The 21,799-nt window shown below is 59.8% G+C and overlaps 1 protein-coding gene and 1 long non-coding RNA gene across 4 annotated transcripts in view; one reads left to right on the top strand and one right to left on the bottom strand.

The window, feature by feature from the left end:
- Positions 1-21,799, bottom strand: part of GSE1 (Gse1 coiled-coil protein) — a 408,425-nt gene that overhangs the window by 367,623 nt on the left and 19,003 nt on the right. The window lies entirely within an intron of this gene.
- Positions 278-5,171, top strand: LOC139082236 (uncharacterized). The gene is made up of 2 exons (XR_011538038.1): positions 278-383; positions 3,774-5,171. It is a non-coding gene; the product is annotated as an uncharacterized lncRNA (long non-coding RNA).

Genomic DNA, 21,799 nt, shown 5'->3' with positions numbered 1-21,799 from the left:
CGCCCCCCGCCATGGTGCCGGGGTGGCTGGGGGCCGCGCCCCTTCTGCCTGGAGAGCGCTCCTCTCTGGACCCGGCTTATTTACAGAGCCGGCTGCTATTTTAAAGCCTCGGCTTGTTCAGGAAGCCAGGCGGTGCGGGCAGCGTGTGCTGGGCCCCTTAGGGCATGCTGGCGAGGCGGCGGCCCCGGCTGGGGTCTGGGGCCAGCAGGCGGTCCCTGGGCTGGCGAGCCTGCTGCCATTAGAACAGGGGACCGATTAATTCCTTCGGGAGCATGGGGGGTGTGACCCGCCCACTTCACAAACAGCGTGTGTGCGTGTGTGTGCTGGGGGAATGTGAATCGAGCCAGCAGCCGCCAACCAGCCACACAGCGGGCTCCTCATGGGTGAGCAGGCCACCTCCCCTCGAGCAGGGACAGCTGCAGGCCGGCCCTGGCCTCCAGGGCCGAGCCTCTTGACCTCAGAGGGCTGGTCTACTTCAGGGTTTTATGGTCGGGGCCTGGTTTTCCCAGCCACGGTGTCTCAGAGAGGGGACAGCCCAGAGGACGCTGTGTGGCCACAAAGGCTTGGCTGTTCTCCCACGTGCCTTGCTGGGCCAGGGAGGGGGAGGGGGCTGCGGTGGGGGGACAGGCGGGGTGGGGGCGGGGCACGGGGAGGCTGGAGGGGACGCCAGGGAGCTGGGAGGAGGATTTGGGAAGGTTCCCTGAGAAAGGAAATGGGGAGAGGGACAGACTCAGAAACAAGAGAGACAGAGAGAGACCCGGGGGAGGAGGCTCAGAACGTGGGCAGGCGCGGGGAAAAGGCGGGGGTGGGGGGTGGGGGGGGTTGGGGGGGTGGACGGGGCGCGAGAAGGCCGACATGTGTGTGGTGAGGCTGAAGTTCAAAAGGGAGGGGAAGAGGTGGTTGGACGACCAAAGTCATTGAAAAATTTTTGGCACAGCTGCCCCGAGGCTGCTGGCCGTGGGCCCGGCTCTGAGCTGAACTTAAACAAGCCCCCGTCGCAGCCATCTGCTCGGTTTTAAAATAAATCAAACAGTCTGCTGAGCCGGGGGTGATTGGGTTTCCATCTGCGCCGCCGCCCGCTCGCCGCCTTGGAGCCGCGCTGGCCTCTCCCAGCCAAGCCTCCTGGCAACATGTGGGCCGGTAATTCCTCCAGGAGCAGGGAAACCGGACCCCCGCCCGCCCCCAGGTCCTAACTCAAACCAAGTGCTATTTTTACAGCCACCCACTGGAAGCGGGGACCACAAAGGGCTCTGAGTCCTGGGCCTGGGTGACGCTGAGTTGCTCAGGCCCAGAAGGGTGGAGGACAAGCCCTGGGATTCCCCTCCCTGCCTTCCCGAGAAAGGGGTGAGTGGCTGAGCGTGGGGGTGCTGGCTCCCAGGGCCAGGATGATGCTCCGACATCATGCAAGAACCGGCAGGCCACCAAGGCTGGGCAGCTGAGGCTCGCTGGGGGTGGCAGCAGCCAAGGGCCCACCTGGAACAGCCGAAAATAGCAGCAGGGGCCCCATTCCCTCAGGCTGGGGTCACCCTGGGATGTGCTGCCCACCTGTCCCAAAGAAAACTCCTGTCACCCGCAGGGCCAGGTGACCAGGGGAGGCTGCCTTCCTGGACCCAGGCCAGAAAGAGAGAAAGGAACCCCAGCCTGCAGGCTTCGGCGAACCCATCTGTGCAATGGGCAAGAAAGCAGCCCGGTTGGTGGTCTTGGGGGAACAAGGATGGGGTCGCACGAGCTTGGGGCTGCAGCTGGCACATGGGGGCCTCATATGCAATTTTGGAAAATGCTGGAAGGAAAGAAACGACCACAGGAAAAGACGCCTTTCTGGGCAGTTGCCCGCTGCCAACCCTGAGGGATGATGTGATGGTGACAGACGCCCTGGCTCCTGGCAAAGCACACTGGGGTCTCCATCCCCGAGATGCCTTGGTTCCACGGGGCAGACCGCCCTCTGACCCCTGCCAGACGCTTCCCGATGCAGGGACTGGACCCCAGCAGGGAGATGCGTGAGTGCAGAGGGCCCCCAATCTTAAGCAAACCCCTCAACACACAAACCAGGGCAGGCCAGGAGGCAGAGCACGCGGGTCGGGACCCAGCGCCCCTTCGCACACGCTGTGTGGCTTTGGGCAAGCCATGTTCCCTCTGTGCCTGGGATCCCCCGTCAGATGTGGAGGATGGAGGAGAGGATGCTCAGGGACCTTCTGGCTCCGATCTGGTCACATTCTGCGTGGCCCCTGGCAGGGATGACCAAGCTTCGGTTGCAAAGGCTTTCACGCCTAGAACCTTCCTCTGGTTTGTCCTGCCAGCACTTCGTTTCTCAACCCCAAATGCAGCCCAGAAATGAAGACAAGCCATTTCCAACAGGCACAGCGTGTCCGTCCTTGTCAGGCACCCTCTCCCACCCTGCCGTCACCTCCAGCCACAGGCCTCAAGCCTCACACCCTCCCAGCCACCTGTGAGGTTGGCTCCCATTTTCCACATGGGGAGACTGAGGCAGAGAGGGGTAGAGTCAGTGGCCCAAGGTTATCACAGGATAGAAATGGTGCATTCCCAAATCAGACCTGCCCCACTCTAAGGCCACACTCTCAACCACTGCGCCTTCCTCCCTGCCTCCTCCCACCCTCCTCCCTCCCGCCTCCCCCCTCAGCTGGCCCTGACTGCTCATCCACCACATCGGCCTTTGTCAAGACCCTCAGAAATGTCAGGCACACTGCTTTCCATGGGCCACCTCGCTTATTCGCCCAGACAACCCAAAGAAGGGGTGCTGCAAACCCATTTTACAGCTGGGAAAACTGAGGTCTGGCAAGTCACCCAAAGCCGGGCAGCCGGCAAGAGGCAGGAGATGCATGTGAGCAGAGCCCCCTGGCCCGGCCTGGCACAGCGCCCTCCCGGCCGTGCCCCCCGAGCCAAGACAGGACAGCTGGGGAGGGCACATGCGGGGAGGGAAGGAGCCGCCCCCCGTGGCCACAGGGTCTGCTCTGAGAGTCACCCTTCCCTTCTCTCCCTGCCCCAGCCATCCTGCTGCATGGCCCTCGACGTCCACCAGCAAACACTCACTGCGCACCTACTGTGTGCTGGCCCACTGCCAGCCCCACCTAGGACACAAGGCTGTGCAGAAGATGTTTTGATCTCCTGAGACACGTGCAGTCTGTGGAGGGGACGTGCCAGGGCCATGGAGGGAGAGAAAGGGACGGTCCACCGGGCGTGCGCACTGGGGTCCCAGCACTGCCGTCACCAAGTACCACAAACTGAGTGGCTTAAAATGACAGAAATTCGCTTTCTCACAGTTGGGAGAAGGCTGAAATCGCGGTGTGGGCAGGGCCACACTCCTTCCGAGCATCCTTCCTGCCTTTTCTGGTTTCTGGGGGCTGCCAGCCATCCTTGGCACTCCTTGGCTTGGAGCTGCATCACTCTCATCTCTGCCTCCGTCCTCACGTGGCTTCTCTGTGTGTGTCTGTCTCCACACACCATCCTCTCTGCCAGAATCCAGACTCCCCTCTTCTAAGGACAGCAGGCATCGGATTTAGGGCCACCGTCATCCAGTGTGACCTAATCTTAACTAATTACATCTGCAAAGACCTTACTTCCAAATAAGGCCAACTTCAGGGGCTCCAGGGGACGTGAACCTGGGGACACTGCTCGCCCAGCATGGGCGGCTTCACCCGAGGGAGTGCCCCATGAGCAGTAGCCACTACTGTGGAGAGAGGGCCAGCAGGCATTCCACTCACCGAACCCAATTCTCGCATGATGTCAATCTCTTTTCTGTCTCTGCCTCCGAACAGCCAGGCCCTATTACGGGATATTATGTACCCGGAGGAAGGGTGCCGCTGCCAGCTCCCCGCCTGGCAGGAGATGCCCCGGGATGGCCTCCGCCCCCCTTCGCGGCTCTCTCTCTCACGGAACCAGCCACAGAAAACCGTTGTGGGGACGCCCGAGGCCTCCGTTCCCACACGACTGACTCAGCGCGGCTGCCAACAGCATGCTGACCTCCGCGCTCGGAGCCCGCGAGCCCAGCCGCCCGCCGACGCCGGCCCTCCCTCCCACCCCAGGCCGAGCGGTCCCCCAGCGCTCTCTGCGCCTGTGAGAACCCCAGCTCAGATCTGGGCCCGGGAGATGGGCTCCAAGGTCGTGGAGTCCCTTCAAGGGCGCTCCCCATGGGTGTGAGCCAAGCTCCGGGCACCCAGGGCTGGGGGCGTCTTCCTCACGTGGCAGGACCAGCCTTGGTGACAAAAGCCCTCGGGCTGGTGGTAGAAATCTGCGCAGCCCCGGCCCTGGGACGCTCCTGGAAACGGACCCCACAGAATGGAAATGATAAAGTGAACAAAGATGTCCTTTTAACAGTGGGGAACATTCTGCGTGTCCAACAGTAAGGGACGATTCAGAAAACCCAGAACCGCCCCCCGAGGCTGCTCTCACATCCTGGGCTGTCACCCTGTGGGTGGGCGACCACCCTCACGGACGTCTGGGGGGCAGTGTGCCAGTCAGCCCGGGGCCGCCATAACCAAGTCCTGCGGGCTGGGCAGCTCCAACAGCAGAGGCATTTTTTTCACCCTTCTGGAGGCTGCAAGTTAGAGATCAAGGTGTCGGCGGGGCTGGCTTCCTTTGGGGCCTCTCTCCTTGGCGTGTAGACAGCTGTGTTCTCCCTGCGTCTCACATGTCCTCTGTGTGTGTCTGTGTTCCGCTTGCCTCTTGTTATAAGGACACCAGTCATACTGGAGCAGGGCCACCCTGATGACCTCATTCAACCCAATCACCTCTTTAAAGGCCCCGTCTCCAAACAGAGTCACGTTCTGAGATGCTGGGGGTCAGGGCTCCAACACATGGATTTGGGGGGACACAGCTCAGCCCACGAAAGGCATCTTCTATCAAACGGAAACCATGTTTCAATTGACATTGCCACCAAGGTGACACAGAAGCTCTCAGCCCCCTGCGGCCACGAGACCCGAGAGTTCAAAGGTCTCGTCAGCTGCGGGGAGGAAAGCCGTCCACCCCACGTGGCAGCATGGAAGCTGGGGAAAGGGCTTGGGTGGCCTCGCCCAGGCCACCTGCACCTGCCTCGTAGGCTCTCAACATCAGAGGCCAGGCTCCCTGGGACGCCCGCAGAGGGGTGTCCTGGTCCACACGGCTCCACTCTCACGGCCCCACTCCACCTCTGGTCTCGTCAGGCTGGATGGGGACAATCCAGCTCCACGCGGGACAGCAACTGGTCACCCCTAGAGTGCATGCAAAATAGGGCCCTCCAGACCCCATGGCCTGAGGGAAGCCACAAAGGTGCCAGCCCACTTCACAGAGGACGGAAGCGAGGCCACGCGACACAGAGGCTTGTGGCACGGAACCAGCAAAAGGCCCCCCTCACATTCAGTGCTCAGACACCACGGCGACAGCATGAAAGGATGCTGCAGTGTGTCCCTATCACCTTCTGAACTCGGCCGCATCAGCTTTCCGAGCCCCCCAGCCTGGCCTCACGTGGACGTATTTCTTTAAGGCTCTAATCAACGTGAGGGTAAAATGTGGGTTCTGCTCATCTTGACTCAGTCTGACTCATCAGCGTCTCTCTGCTGAAATGGGCTGCGCGGCCATCATTTTAACGCCACGTCATATTTCCCGCAAGGGACACACAGCGGTTTTCTTAACCGCACCTTATTATGGGACATTTCGAATTTCCCCCACTATTATAAATAACACTGAAAAGAACATCTTTGTGTACCTCACTGGTTTCATTCTCGCAAGGCTACTTCCTGAGGATGCATTTCCAGAAATGGGATTATTGGGTTAAAGTATCGAGTGTTTTTAAAGCCCTTGATACATATGGACAAATGGTTTGGGGGAAAAGACAACAGGATACAGAATTGTGCTGCCTTCAGCGATACGAATGAGCCATATTTTTGCCCCTTCACCAGCACTGAGTGTTATCATTAAATATTTTCCCATGCATTTATTATTTGTGTTTTCTCTCACTTGAAGCACCTGTCTAAACTCCCTGTCTTTTTTACAGCAAGCTGAGAGGCCTGGAAGTTCAGAACCAGCCCCTGCTGGCCCACAGCTTCAGGACCCCAGTGGGTCATACTCTGTGCCCGGGGCCTGACCAGTGGTGGGGGACAGCCTCTCCCAGTGCCCCCCTCAGCCTCAGCTGCCTCCACCGACAGGGCAGGCCCAGCGGGCCATGTCGGACTACCCGCCTGAGGCTCTGACTCCCCGCCTCGGGTCACGTGCCACAGCCGAGCCCACGTGGCTCAGATATAGGGTTGCAGAATGCGGGCCAGCAGCTGAAGGGACACCGCTCGGCCCTGCCTGACCCGCGGGCTGGCCATGGAGGAGCAGGTGCTGCCGAGGCCATTTCTGGAACTCCGAGTTGCTCCAGAGGGTGGCTCCCTAATCTGGGGCAGGTGAAGGGGATGGGGAGATGATGGGAAGAGTACATGCCCAGGGGGATGCACGCTGTCTGGGGGCCCAGGGAGAGGCAAAAAAAGCCAGGAATGGAATCTGGCTTCCTTTCCATTCAAAATAATCGGGGTGGGGGCGGGAGGCAGAGAAGCCAGGCGCCAACAGCCATGGGATGGGGAGCCGCAGTAAAGAATGAGGACGTGGGTGGTCTGGGTCAAATCTCGGCGCTGCCCTGACCAGCTGTGACACCGTGGACAGGCTCCCTAATCCCCTTGTGCCTCAGTTTCCTCATCTGTAAAATGGATCAGACAGCCTGTCACACAGGGCTGCCGTCACAGTTAACGGGGCCAACATGTACGCAGCAGCGCAGCAGACTTTGCGCGTGGGCTGACCCACGGAGCGAGCCCCCCCACCTCGCTGGTCCAGAGCAGCAGGTCGCGCAGCCAACTGCAACCCACCCGCCCGCCGAGCTGAGGCTGTTTCTACATTCTTAAAGGATTGTGAAAAATAGACAAATAACAAAGAAGAATGATGGGACAGAGACCCAGAGACAGGCCCACGAGGCCTAAAATATCTACCATCTGGTTCTTTAAGAAAAAGTTTGCCAACCCTGATCTAGAGGCACCGAGGACCCCCGTGGACCCATTTAAAGGGGACGGGGCTACGGGGGCAAAGACCTGGAGGGGGCAGGAGAGAAAGCGGCGAGGGGCCGTGTCCGAGCAAAGGGCTGAGCTCTAAGGACCCACGCGGTCGAGGAAGTGCCCCTGTCTCCACGGGGCGGCCCCCCCAAGATGCCCAGGAGGAGGCCCCAGCCACGCGGCGTGGCCCCGCTCTGTCAGAGCTCCAGAGCCCAGACCTGGGGAGAAGATCAGGACACCACAGGGCCAGACCCCAGAGAAACTGAGGCCTGGCGAGACAGCATGACTCGTCCAAAGCCACCAGCCCATCAAGGACAAGGACGAGAAGCCAGGCACCCTGACCCCCTGCCAAGGCTGCATGAGGCACACAGACTCTGACATGGGTCCCCAGGGGCCTGGGCACCTGGAACCCTCCTGAACCTCCTCTGTCCCCAGAGACCCTAGTCAGACCCCTCCTGTGGGGCCACCCTGGCCGGGACCCAATGCTCCCTGAGTGAGGCCCAGGGAGGAGGACCCAGAGATACAGCTCCATCCTCTGCTCCACCCCGCAGAATCACATCTGTCCCCCCAAAAAGCTGCCTCCCTTCACGTGCTGTCCCTAAGAGCCACTCCCATTGCTGTTGGTCACTGCGTGCCCAGCATGGACGTGGTGTGCGGTGACCCTGGTGGCTGTCGGAATAAGTAAGTGACGGGCCCTGAGGTCTCCTGTGAAGTGGTGCCCTCCTTCTCCCATTTCACAGACGGGAAAGCAGAGGCCGCTGCAGCCGCAGAGCTCCGAAGCCGGCCCCCAAGCCCAGCCAGCCGTGGGGGCAGTGGGCACCACAGGCACACCGAACAGGAAGGTGCCCGGTGGCTGGGTGGGGACGGGCCTCTGCATGGTCCTCAGTCACACCCACCAGGGGATGACCGGCCCCTCCCAGAGGGGCTGCCAGCCCCAGAGGACAGGGCCTCATCTGTCTTGCTCACTGCTGTCACCCAGGGCCTGGCACACGCCAGGTGCTCAGCAGGAATCTGACAAGTGGCCGAGTGGCTGAGGTTGGCCGGGCCGGCGGGCTAAGGGGGCCCCCAAGTGCCGCCAAGCAGACCGCTGGGCCCTGAAGGCCTTCCCCGGTGGGAATCGGGAACCCTGGCCTCACGGAGTCTCCTGGGAGCCCAAGCAGAGGGCCAGGGCATTGCCCTTGGAGTGGTGGGGGGGAGCTGGCCCCTGGCCTCGGCTCCACCTTTTGCCTCCCTGAACGTGACAACAGGAGGCAGGGAGAGCAGGCAGGCGTGGACACAAACAGCCCCCAGCCGCCAGCCTGTCCCCATCACCGAGAGCCCTCAGCGAGGCCCTGCCAAGAGCTGGGGCCAGCAGGGGCCTGCAGAATAAACATGTCACTGCGAGGCCAGCCCGCCAGCCCGCTGGAGCCAAGAGCCGCCGCCGGCTGTAAACAGTCTCTGTTGGCCGCGGACCCCGGCCCGCCTCTCGGCGCTGGGAATGAGCGCCCCGCCTGGGAGCGGGCGGCCGGGAGGGGCTGTGGGCAAGGAAGCCGGGCTGGCCCAGGGCCAGCGCCTCCATCCTCGAGGCCTGGAAGTTTCCCCGTGGCTCCGGGAGGCAGTGGGAGATTGTGAATGACCAGGCCTCGGGGAGGACGCCAAGGACCCAGCCAGGGTGGGGGTGGTGTGGGGGTCCTTCTCCAGGGCCCTGGCCTGGCCAAGGGAGGCAGACGCTGTTTGCCGCACCCCAAACCCCGCCTGGGGCTTCCAGCTGCATCTTTGGAAGATGGGGCCGCCCTGGGCAGTGGATGCCCAGGTCCTGCTGAGGCCCCGTTCAGCCGCCCCGAGCAACCTCTCACGCTGCCCCTGACGGCCCCTGTCTCTGGCTCAAATCCGCCTCAAGACCTGCTGCTTCGTTTTGGTTCCACCCTGCAGAACCATGAGGCTTCTCAAAGGTAAATCTCCCCATGCCACCCCAGCCGAAACCCTTCAGTGGGGGCCGCTTGCCCTTTACATCAAGGCCAAAGTCTCCTGGAGGTCCGCCGCCAGCCTTGCCTGCCTCCTCAGCTTCCTCTCCAGACACAGCCTCCCAACCCTGTGCCTCTCTCCTGCCTCAGGACCTCTGCATGTGCTGTCCCCTCTGCCTCAAATGCTCCTCCCTCCCCTCTTATGCCTGGTCCACTCCCCCTTATCAATAGCACCTTGGATCAACAGTCACCTCCTCCAGGAAGCCCCCAGGATGACCCCATGAAGTTAAAGGCCCCATTACCTATTTTCTTTGCCCTGTGTTCCTCCCCTTCCCAGCCCCGATCTGGCCGCAAGCTTACATTGTAGGTGGGACTCAGTGACCAGCGTCTGTCTCTCTCTCCCCACACACTGGAAGCTCCATGAGGGAGAGGCTGTGTCTGGTTTTGCACATTTGTGTTTTTTAATTGCCTGGCACATAATCGCACTCATAAATGGATGCATCAGTGAATGAGTGAGTGATCGGAGTGACTGGGGCACCGAGAGAAGCCACCCAGGCTGGGGGCAAATCCCTCCCGTGTGTGAGGCTCCCGGGGGCTCTGCCAGCTCCTGGCCCAGAGGGACGCCTGCCCACCGCTGAGCAGAGGACGCCGTGGCTGCCCACGCGGGAGAGCCAGGTGGGCCTTCACTGCTGCCTCTTACCCCAGTAGAACGTCAGGAGTGTGGGGACAAAGGAGTTTGGGGGAAAACAAAGGGAGGGAGGAAAAGGAAGTTTGTGAAGACCGTGGCCTGAGCATGGACTGGTCGGCCGAACATGGGGTCAGGTCCCAACTTGCTGTGTAGCCTTGGGCCAGTGGTCTGACCTCTCTGGGCTTCAGTTTTCTCACCCACAAAAAGGAGATGACGATCACAGCATTCACCTCTCCAAGGGCTGCGAGGATCATGAGCTATGGCGTGCACGTGTCCAACAAAGGAGACTTTTACGATTCACAACGCGGGAAAGCCATCCATCCGGAACGCTCCAGGGGTCTCGGGGGCTTTGACAGCCTGGTCTCCAGAACTCCGGGCCTGTGATCTACCCGCCACCTGGGTCCCACCCTGAGGACGCTGTGAGGGTCCGTGAGCGCACAGCACCCCCGGCTGGCTGGGTGTGGGGTGAAGGGGGCGGGCCCAGCATCACAGGGATCCGGGGCTGTATGACCTTCAGGAGCTCAGCCTGCCGCTGGGGACACGGGAGACCCGGGGAGCACAGCCCCGATCACGATTAGCTCCTGGCCAGGAGAGGGCACAGCCTCTGGGGGCAGAAAGACCATAGTCCAAACCCCACTCCTTGATGCCACGAGACTCATGTCACCCCCCACCAGGCTGGCTCACATCAAAGACACAATAACAAGTGCTGGCAACGATGTGGGGACATCGGAGCCCCAACCCCTGCAGGTGCGAATGTGAAACGGGGCCGCTGCCGTGGAAAACCGTCTGGCAGTCCCCATGAGTCACAACAACGCCACTCCCAGGCATACACCCCAGAGAACAAGAACAAGGTCCACACAAAGACCTGTCCACAAATGGTCACGGCCGCCAAAAGCAGAAACAGCCCAAATGCCCACCGACCGGGGAATAAACCACCAGGGTCCATCCACACCGTGGAATATTACTCACCCACGAAAAGGAAGGAAGCCAGACAGGCACAACGCGGGAAGCTGGAAAACGGCACGTGAACTGAAAGAAGCCGGACGCAGAAGACTATATTATACGACTCCATTTGCATGAAATGTCCCAAATAGAAAAAGCCACAGAGACAGAAAGTAGATTAGTGGTGGTTTTAGGGCGAGGGTGGGGGTGGCGTGGGGAGTGACTGTTAATGGGTGTGGGTTTCCTTTTGGGGTGATGAAAAATGTCCTAAGATAGATGGCAGTGGCTGCACGAGTCTGTGAATGTGCCCCCAGCACTGACCTGCACACGCTCCAAGGTGAACTGTACGGCGTGTGAATGACACCTCACTAAAGTTGTTACGAGAAACAACACCCCACTCCCTGGCCTCGTTTTCCACATCTGTATGATGGGCTCCAGATGCCCCGGCTCTCTGCGTCCCCCCGGCGGGTCTGTGTGACGGGCATCAGTGGCCCCCGGCCTGCTGCTCCCCGTGGGGCGGGCCGGCCGGAGGAGAAGGGAGCAGGGTGTTTACTGCGTCCATGCCCCAGGCCCTCCCCGCAGAGCCGCACGGGTGGCTGTGTCCTGTGTCCCGTGTCCTGTCTGTGGCCCCTGCAGACAGACCTCCCTGGCTCGCTGAGGGCTCCCCCCTCCTGCCCTCAGGCCGGGTGCTCCCCGCTTGCTTGCTGCCCTGAGCAGCCCAGGAGCTGGCCGCCCCCCGGCCCTGCACCTGAGCAGACCTGACGCTCACCCCCCTGCAGAGCCGCTGCAGGCCGAGAAGCCCACGGGTCAAAGGCTCCATCTGGGTGGCCATCTTCAACAGGACGCTGAGAAGAACAGCTGGAGAGAAGACGGCAAGGGGTGGGGGGGCCTTGGGGAAGAGCTGGGGACTGAGGGAGGGGCCCCAGAGCCAGGCGTGAACTCCGAGCCCAGGTGCCCCTGAGGACCTGCCCCAGAGGAGAGGGTGGGGGCCAAAGGAGCAGCATCCTGGGGCGGGCTGGGGCCAGAGCCATGGTCCCCATGAGCACACAGATGTTCTGGCCGAGGTGGGGTGGAGCAGGAAGGCGAGGAGCTGGCGGCAGAGGGAGAGGCCAGGGCTGGCCAGCCTCCCCGAGGAGCTGGGGCACAGCCAGGAGGCCAGCAGCCTGTCACCAGGGCAGTGGCGGGACGAGGCCTGACCCCTGGCCTGCCGCCCCACCCTGGCCAAGCCTGGCTCCACTCTGGCCCGGGCGGACCACATCTGGGCTCCGAGGAGGGCACCTGGGCAGGAAGAGACAAGAGGAATTGGGTGTGATTTCTGACAAACTCCGAAGGGAGGGTCCCTGTGTGGTCAGCAGACGCCAGCCCCCGGCCCAGGAGCCTTTGTAAACATGCCGGTGTTTTTAGCTGTCACATGATGTGGCCACCGGCACTCATGATGCCCTGCGATCCTCAGGACAAAACCACAAGAAGGAATCGTCCCCCGGGAGTGCCAGGACTGCCCTCCCTGGAGAAGCCCTGTGCCCCATGGTTTTGTCCTGAGGGTCTCAGGGCATTGTAAGTGCTGGTGGCCACATCATGTGACAGCTAAAAACACCGGCATATTTACAAAGGCTCCTGGGCCGGGGCTCTGCCCCTACTGGGGCCCACATGGAAGTGTCAGCCTCTGTGCCCCCATCAGCACCTCCCATGCACCCACTGGGGGCTCTGCTCCGTGGGCCCCCAGCTCCCTAACAGCCCAGCCGCTGCTTCTAGGCCCCACGGAGCCAGGCCGAGCCATCCCCCTGGCCCCTCGTGCCAACGCCCCACTGACGTCGGGGGTCCCTCCCTGGGCTTCACTGGGAAGTGGAATCTGGGGGAAGTTCCTGAGACTCTGGCACCAAGCCCCCTTCTCGGGTTCCAGAGGCCGCAGGGACCGGGGAGGAGAGGCTCTGGGACCAGCACGGCCCCCAGGGCCCTCACCGCCCAGGTCCTGACAGCTGCGGGCAGGCAGGGGTCACTCTGGAGTCCAGCGCTTCCACATCACAAACCCTGGAGCTGACGGGCATCCACGGGCCGTGCAGGGCCCGCGTGGGGGCCTGGAGGGGCATCACCCCTCGCCACCTTCCGGAGCCCGGCCAAGGCCCCCCCAATAACCGCCCACCGGGACTCTCGCTCCCCTGAAATTTTCCTTCTCATCAACTCACTTTTTACAAACCTTTTAAAGATTTTTAAAACCCCAGTTTTGTTCACCCCTCACAGATGGCAGATAAAACACATCGAGGGAATTCGTTTTAAGCTCTATCTTCTTCATCGACAATAAAGAAATCCAAAAAGCTCTAAACTCTAGAAAAACTTCATAAGCTTGTGGCAGATTTTAGGTTACGTCCATTGGGCGACAATAAAACCTAGCGAGGTCTGAAGGAGACACCAGCCCCGAGGCGTCTCCTGAAATAAGACCAAAAGCAGAGTCCAAAAGGAGCGACTTTCTCTCCGTGTGACTGTCAGCCAAGGCTACCTCCGTGGGCCCGAGAAGATGTTGTCGGCGTGAGAGGACCAGCCCCACACCCGGGAAAGGCCGGCGCAGCAGAGAGAGCTCGGGACAGAGGCCAGGGCCCTGGGTTCAGTCCGGCCTCCACCACGCACAGCTGTGTGACGTGGGGGAAGTCGAATGACCTCTCTGAGTGAAGTTTCCTCATTTCCCTGCTCCCAAAATGGAGGGTACGAGACGAGACCAAAGGCCTCAGGAAAATGCTCCCAATTTGGGAGCATTAATTATCTCTCTTAGGACATGAGGACAGCAGCAATGCTGGCCTGGCCCCCCGTGACCGGAAATATGGAAAAGGCCCAGGAGGTCCCTGTCCCCAGGGGAGCGTGGAGCCCCGAGGAAAGATAAAATGGGCCACAAGGACAAGCACTGTTAGTGACAAAAATGGGACCCAAGTATATTTGAAGGTGGAAGGAAAGCAGAGAAGAGAGTGACAAGGTGTCAGCAAGCAGCTGAGAGAGAAGGCGGGACTATCCTCAGACGGCAGAGGGAAGGGTGACAGTCCGGGCTATTTTTATTTAGGGGAAAACAGAGCAGGGCAAAGTCAGGTAGAGCTGGTGGCCACGTCTTCCGGCCTCGAAGTCCTGTCCCCAGGCCTGGCTTGTCCCACCGCACAGGGGCCGTCCACGCTGCCCCCACATCTGTGCTCGGACGTCTGCAATAGCCTCCCCCTTGCTCTCCTGGCCGCCAGCCCCTGGACGTCACCTGGGCCTCCACAGAGGTCAGCTTCGTCTCTGGTCACATCACGCCCCGCTCACCAACCTTGCCTGCCGCCCGTGGCTGGGGGGGCAAAGTGCACCCTCTGGACAGAATGTCCTCATTTAATCCTTCTTGGATCCCGAGCTCCCAAACTTAGGTTCCGAGAGAAAAAAAACAGGCAGAGGCGCAAACTCTGAGTTCCCACCCGAAGTGCTTCCTGACAGACAAGAGAAAACTGCACATTTACTCAGAAATACAGGCGGGGGAGTCTTGGGGAACAGACTCGTCTCTTGTCGAGGTAAGCCACCGCCAGCATTGCCACCACAGGACGCTCCGTTCTGTGCTCCTGGAGAGGGTGTCTAAGCTCAAGATAAAGACGGCTCCCCCCTCCTCTGCCGGAGTCTCAGGTCACAAGGACCAGGGCTCCGTGCTCGGCTCCACGCGCGCCCCGCCAGCGGACAGAAGACCCCACGCCCCAGCTCCCACTTTGCCAACACAGAGGAGCCGGCCAGGAAGGCAGTGCGGAGACCAGGCCCGGGGAGCGGGAGTGTGTGTAGGGCCGGGGTCCCCTGCAGCGCTCCTGGGCATTCAGGGCTGTCTGGGGAGGCTCAAAGCATCTCTGAAGCCACTGGGGCCTCCTGCGGGGGAGCAGAAGCCCAGCCTCTGGCCAGGAGTACCCGGGCCACCTCCTTCTCAACCCCACCATGGCCAGCACCTCTTCCGCCGGGCCACCAGTGGACACTCTGTACACTCTGCTCCCTCACTTCTTTACTGCCTGTTTCCTTGGCTGCAAGGGCAGCTCCTGGCGGCCAGGGACTGTTGTCTGTGTTGTCCATGGCCATGCGCCCCCTGCCCCGTCCTGGGACAGTGCCCGGCCCACAGCTGGCGCGTAGAAGATGTTTGCTGAGCGCACGCCCTGCGTGCACATGGCCAGCTTCCCTCATTCGTCCATCCAGCCAGCCCGCGGAGGAAGGTTCTTCTCCCCCTTTATATCCAGGGACATATGAGCTCCTTGCTCTGTGGGCCCCCATGGCGGGGGACTGCGGTGACCTGTTCCGTGACCCTGAGGGTCCCCCACAGGATTACAGCAGAGTTGTCAGGGAGGAGAGGGCTGGAGGCCACAGGCTGGAAGCAGCCAGGGTTTCCGATCTTCCCTCCTCCCACCTCCACAGAGGCAGACCCACAGCCCAGGGAGCGAGGACCCGGCAGGCCACAGCGGGATGTCCTGGCCACCCTCCACACAGGAGGACACGCCTGATTGCAAAGCACTCTGGGCAGGAAGTCAGAACTGTTGCCTCCGTGCAGAAACAGCTGTGTGTCACTAACCGCACCGAGAAAGTGCCCTCCACACTCACCACGCACCCACGGTGCGGTCAAAACCACTTCAAAGCGATCACGCTGCCTTTCGCTGCCATCTGACTGGCTGGGCTCCGGCTGCAAAGCCAAGGGTCAGCCCCCGGGCCGGCCGAGCTGCTCACACACACCCCTTCCCTTGGGTTCTCGGGTCTCAGCTGTGACACCACAGCACAGGACCGCCACCCGGGGGCCCTTAGAATTTTCCCATTTTGCCAACCAGGACACAGACACCCTTGATGAAAGGGCTTGCTCCAAGGTGACGGAGAGCAGGGACACCAGGACCAGCTTCCCGACCTGTGACACACGGCCTTGACGCTGGGGAGAAGCGCCAGTGGCTCAGTATACACAGGCCAAGGGCCGAGGGCTTGTGAGCACCACGCTGCAAACACGGATCCTGCCATCCCTCTCCCAGCACTGCAATTTGACGAGCTGACTTCTTTGGTGTTTTAGGCCCTAAACGGGGATGGAGATCCAGGATTTTAAAGCTGGAAGGGCCTTGGGCGTCACCAGCCTTCCCTGCCCCTCCCCAGGTGAAAGGGGGGGCCTCACCGTGTTCCCACATCTCCTCGCCCAGTGCTGACCCGGCCCAGCTCTCGCTCCACTGTCCTGGAACCGCCCGCTTGTCTGTCCAGCTTCCCCACCAGCCCCCGAGCTCCTTGGGTCCAGGTCTTGCTCTCCCCTTTGTCTGGAATGTAGCAGGCGCTCAATAAATGGCTGATCAATGAATGAATCACATCTAACCCCTCATCTGACGCCACAGGAAACACAGAAGTTAAGCCGCCGGCCCGAGGTCACCAGGTAGCCGTGGGGTCCCGTCCCGGGGTCTCCAGACTCCCTGTGCTGTGCTCGACCCCTACGCAGTGCGGCCGGGTCCAAGACGCGTAGCCAGTCCCCAGAGGCCGTGGACACACAGTCGCCCCTCAGCATCCTCGGAAACATAAGCACAGGCTGACCTTCCAATTCAGTTAAAAATGGATTTTGCTGATCTGAATAAAAGACCCATTTAGCTTCTGAATGAGGGAACGCAAATTCCAGCAGGGCCCACCCCGTCTGAACGCGCGGCCTCCGGGACTCCCTCCCGGGCCCCAGGGAGCGTCTGTGCAGAAGGAGGACATTTTGCCCGATGAGTTTCTGTAGCTGCTTGGGGTCCAGCAACGGGGGCAGAGCTGTCCGTGTCCCCCTCATGGAAGAAAACCCTCCGGTCGGATCAAGAGAAAGCTCCAGTGCCTCTGGCACAAGGGGAGCACCGGGCACACTGGAGCCCTTTTCTCCCTAAAATTAAAAAAGGAACATGGTCATTGCAACAAGCCAGACAACACGGGGAGAGGCCCCCGCTCTCCCCTGTCCAGCGCCCTGTGACCGGCTGCCCACTGTCTCTATCTTCAGATAAACACAGAAATCCGGGGGGTACAGGGGTCTTCTCCCCAGGTCGCCCAGACCGAGGTTCTCTCATACCCGAGACTCAGTTCCTCGAGGGCGTTCCCCAGTCGAGGCAAAAATAACACTGATCCCAAATGCTCGCCCCAACCCCCAAACCCAAAAGTTCTGGAAACCGAAAGTGTTTCTTAACTCCTCTGGCAGCAAAACCCGCTCTGTCCAGAGGCTATTTATAGTCTCCGATTCCCCCCCCCACCCCCGCCCCCCGTGTGACCATTCACATGCTTTCCTGCAGAAACACGGCGGGATCGGCTACAGGAGCAGCCCCGGCCGCAGGGGGTCAGGTAAGACAGAGCATCGCCACTTCGGAATCAGATGCCCAAGGGGCTGGAGGATTCCCAACGCTCTGGCCCAGAAGGGACCCAACGAGGGACCGTGCCGAGAAGAGACAGGGGACGGCTGTGGACTTTCCCAAGGGGCAGGGCACCGTCGCCCTCCCTAACCTTCCCGTGACACGCACAGCAGAGCCGTGCCTGGACGCCCTCCATCTTCTCCTTCACGGGGAAACGTGTGGGCTTAATTTCTGCTCCCACGGTGACAGCCTGATTCACACGCACACGCTGGAGTCTTGTCTTCCACAGGATGGACGAACAATGCATACCCCAAACGGGGTGAAAATATAATGCAGATGAAGACGATGTGTGCCCCGTGGCAAGGTCCCGAGACTCTGAAATCAGCTGTACCCACACCTTGGGTCTGCAGACCATCGGCTGTGTGACTCAGGACAAGTGACTTAACCTCTCTGGGCCTCAGGAGAACGGAAGCTGTGAGGTCGCTTCCAGCTCTCCCTTCTTGGTACCATCCCCGCCCGGGCCAGGGTGCCTCCCAAGGGGACTCTGCCAGTTTCCCTCTCTCCTTCTTCCAACTCACCTGCCCTATGCCACGCGGCAAAAGCCTTCTTTCAAAACCACGTTTGTGACGCTGCCCTCCACCCTCGCTCCAGACACACAATGGCTTTTTATTGCCCAGTGAATGGAGCCCAACCTCCTCTGTTAGTTCAAGGGAAAAAAAATCTTATATTAAAAACAATAAATCACCTGGAACTCTGTCAGCCTGAGATGGCTGCCTCCACCCGTGCATGTTTCTCCGCACGGTCCACACACGTCCACGGGGCCGTGGTCGGTGGACAGAGCCGCATCCTGCTTTCCGCTCCTCACGTCCCTCCTGTGTAGTCCCTGGGCTGGGAAGGCGCCTTCACGTCCCTCTGAGAGCTACTGGCTCCACGACTGGCCTCACCAGAGCTACAGCCGCCCTGACACCCTCCTGGGGCCATGCCAGCCTCTGCTCAGAACAACACCGACAGATCTCGTATCCTGCTCCCTGGGCACGGGTCCCCACCCGTCCCTGCAGCAGAACCTCAGCAGAGTCTCACGCTGGAGGGCATCCTGTCAAGCATTTCCTAAAATACATTGTGCAGAACAGAAGTCTGTCCCCTACCAGAGGGTCACAGGGCACGTTAGTGCATTAAAGTCACTGATAAGGCCTGCAGGACACAACTGTGTTTAGCTTTCTTCCATCTCCTGTTGCCCAAACATATTGAACAAGGAAAAAAAGTCATCCCAACACTTGAGTCATCAGTGTTCCTTGGTGCACACTTGGGGGCACGCTCAGAGTCTTTCACTTTGCACACTTCAGAGTCATCTCTTGCTCAGAAACCTCACCACATGTGCCCCCTGCCTCCCTGGTCCCTGAACAGAAGCCTGGCCCTGCCGTTGCAACAGCGTCCTCTGTCCTTTCACCTCTTGGAAAAGGAAGCTCACTGCCGTCACTGCCACACGCAGAGCTGGGAGAAAGTCCTGGACCAGCCCCGGCCAGCTGGTAACTTTCGGCAAATCTGCTCACTTCTCTGAGCCTCAGTTCCCCCATCTGTGAGATGGAGAAGCTCGCGGCTCAGCCCCCACATCTGAGGATCCTGGTCTGTCTCAGGGTCTCGGCTCACAGACGCAGCAGAGCCCGGCGGGGTCACCAAGCCCAAGATGGCAGCAAAGAGCACACGGGACTGTTCTCCTGACGTGACTCAGGGACGCGGAGGCAGAACGCCCGGCTGCCTGGGCCTGCATGAGGCCTTGAGCCCGAGCTTCGCTTCCTCCCCGTAAAATGCAAAGGGCCACACGCATACAACACGCAGCGACAACGACACACACACAGAGACACAGAGACAGAGCTCCATACACAGAGGCACAGAAACAGACACAATTCAGAGACACAAACCCACACAGACACAGACATAGACACACACACGAGCATCCAAAACTGGTGAAATCTGAGTCAGACGGTGGCCTGCGTCAGGGTCAATACCCCGGTTGTGACACTGAACCACGGTTATGCAAGAGGTTACCACCAGGGCACAAGGGTGAAGGGCACGTGGGCTCTCTCTGGGTTATTTCTCACAACTTTCTCTCCAAATAAAAGGGTCTCTCACAGGAAGCAGGCAAGCCCTCCGGCACGGGCACGCTGTGGGCATCCAACACCAGGGCGTATTTACAGCCTTCCGGCGCCGAGCGCCAGTGGGTGCTCAATACACAGGCGCGGGAGGACTGAAGGAACAGAGGACCAAAAGGAGCACGGAGCAGCTGTTCAATATTTTCTCTTCTTCTGGTTGTAAGGGCCCAGGAAAGGGAGCCCACGGGGAGCCCATCTGCCGGGGACGCCGTAACCAGGGGGCACCCACGGTCTCCCAGCAGCCGAGGCTCGTCACGAGGTACCAGCTGCCCCGGCGCAGGGGCCCGGCGGGCTTCTGGGAGGCTCCCCGCCCGAGTCAGCCCGGAGCCAGGTGGGGAGAGGCAGCCTGGCGGCGGAACTAAGAATAGGGCTCCCGTGTTGACAAAGGCACTTGCTCAGATCCCACCTCTTTCCCAAAAGGGCTGAGGCGGCTTCCAGCAGCGGCCCAGGTGTGAGACGGGCCGCCCACCCCTGCCCGCCCCCTCCTGCAGCCGGCCCAGCGAGCTGCTCGAAGGATGCCAAAGAAAACTCCCCTCCTAGTCTCACAGCCCTGGGGCCGCTTGCAGCACGGCTGACGGGGAGGCCCGGGGCCCCCCAGCTCCCCGACGAGGCCAGGCCAGGCCAGCCATGTGGTCACCCGACAGAACCAAAGGTGGGGGGGCAGGCTCGGTATGGAGGCAGCTGAGAGGCAGCTGGGGTCCAAGAAGGCTCGGTGCAGAGCCGTCCACATCTGTGAAAACCCAGAAACAACGTGGGTGTCCAGCAACAGATGACCGCGGCGGCTCCGTAGCCAGTCAAACTCTTCTTCTCGAAGGATGCCGGGCAACATGGGAATGACGGGACAACAGCTGGCGCTCTGCTCTGACGCATTCTAACTGGTCTGATCTTCAAAACAAACTTATGATAGAAATACTGCTGTTATCCTCACTTAACAGATGGGGCAATTACAGCACAGAGAGGTTAAGTAACTGGCCCAAGAACACACAGCTAATAAGGAGTGGTGCCCCAATTCAAACCCACATATTTTGCTCCACAGTCCACAGTCTTAGCCCCTTTAAAAGATATCCATGGGGGCCGCCCTGTGGCTGAGTGGTTAAGTTCATGGGCCACGCTTGTGGGGCCCAGGGTTTCACTGGTCCGGATCCTGGGCGTGGACACGACACCGCTCATCAGGCCATGCTGAGGTGGTGTCCCACACAGCACAACACAGAAGCACTCACAACTAGGATATACAACTGTGCACTGGGGGGCTTTGAGGAGAAGGACGAAAAAGAAGACTGGCAACAGATGTCAGCTCAGGTGCCAATCTTTAGGAAAAAAAAAGATATCCGTGATATCTTAGACGAAAAAGACTAGAAAACATGATGATCCTACCTACAGTCGTGTGGATGTGTGTGTGCATATGCACGTGTCAGAAAAAGGCTGGAAGCTCTGAGTTGTGGAATTGTGGGTAATTTTTATTACTTCCTTTTTATCTCTATTGTCTGAATTTTTGATGTAGGACATGTTAGGCTTCAGGAAAAGATTCAAAACTGTTAAGTAAGCTGCCCTGGACGCCCCAGTGTCACCCCTTCTCCAGGCGCCCTCCCTCTGCCTGTTCCCACCCTCGCCCACGCGCTCTGGAAGCCTCGCTCAGGGCCTAAGTCCTTCCCGCGGGTCCCACGCCCGCCCCGAGGGTCCATCTGTCACGCTGTCAGGGAAACCTCCTCAAGCCAAAAGGCTCCCACAGCGCTGCCTTCAATGCATCTCACAGCGGCCCGGCTGGCTCCGCTCCCTGACCGTCCACTCTCGGGGGCGGGGGTCAGTTCCGGCTTCTCCTTGGGCGTCTATCACACAGACACTCAGACGATGTCGCCAACAACCCTGGGAAACGGTCAAGCTGGATGTCAGTGAACAAGAGCACGACGCACAACGGCTCAGAGAGGTTCCCGTCAGCTCGGCAAAAAGGATGCACTGAAAATGCCCAAGAGGAAACCTCCGGCCACAGCAGCTGGGCTGGGCGAGTATTTCTCCTTGATCCCCATGTTTACGTCTCCTCAAGCCGACAACAATAAGGTAATCATCGTAAAAATAACAGCTTGCACTTCTAGGGGCTTCCTAACCGCCAGAGGCGATGCTGGGCGCTTTGCTCAGCTGCCTCTTCAAGGCCAATACAATCACAAATGTTTTACAGATGGAGAAACTGAGCCACAGAGAGGTTAAGCTACCTGCCCGTGACCACACAGTTACTAAGTGTTGGAGCTGGGATTTGCCACTTTTAAAATGGAAAAAAAAAAAATTATTAAAATCATCTTTGCATATGGAGGCTCAAGAACGGAAAAGAACTTCAATGTGTATTGACTGTGCACTCTTATAGTTATGTAAATACACAGAACCCGCCCACTCGCTTTGCCCCTTATTTAAAAGCAAATCACACATAACCCCCACCCACTGCTGGTGGGAAGGTAAACCCATGCAGGCTCCCTGAAAACAATCTGACAACTCCTCAAACGAAACCTAGAGTTAGGACACGACCTAGCAATTCCACTTTTAGGTATACAGTCAGGAGAAAAAAATACATTCACACAAAAACCCACAGATGAAAGTTCACAGCAGCATTATTCACAATAGCCCAAAGTGGACACAACCCAAACGTCCACCAACAGATGATGGATAAACCAACGCAGCATACACAAACAACGGAATATGATTCAGCCATGAAAAAGAATGAGGCTCTGACACGGGCTGCAATGTAGATGAACCTTGACAACACTGT

The sequence above is a fragment of the Equus przewalskii genome, chromosome 3, assembly GCF_037783145.1.
Source record: "Equus przewalskii isolate Varuska chromosome 3, EquPr2, whole genome shotgun sequence".
Taxonomy (NCBI): Eukaryota; Metazoa; Chordata; class Mammalia; order Perissodactyla; family Equidae; genus Equus; species Equus przewalskii.
The sequence above is the reverse complement of the archived record's forward strand: the minus strand, read 5'-3'. Positions and strand labels throughout refer to the sequence as shown.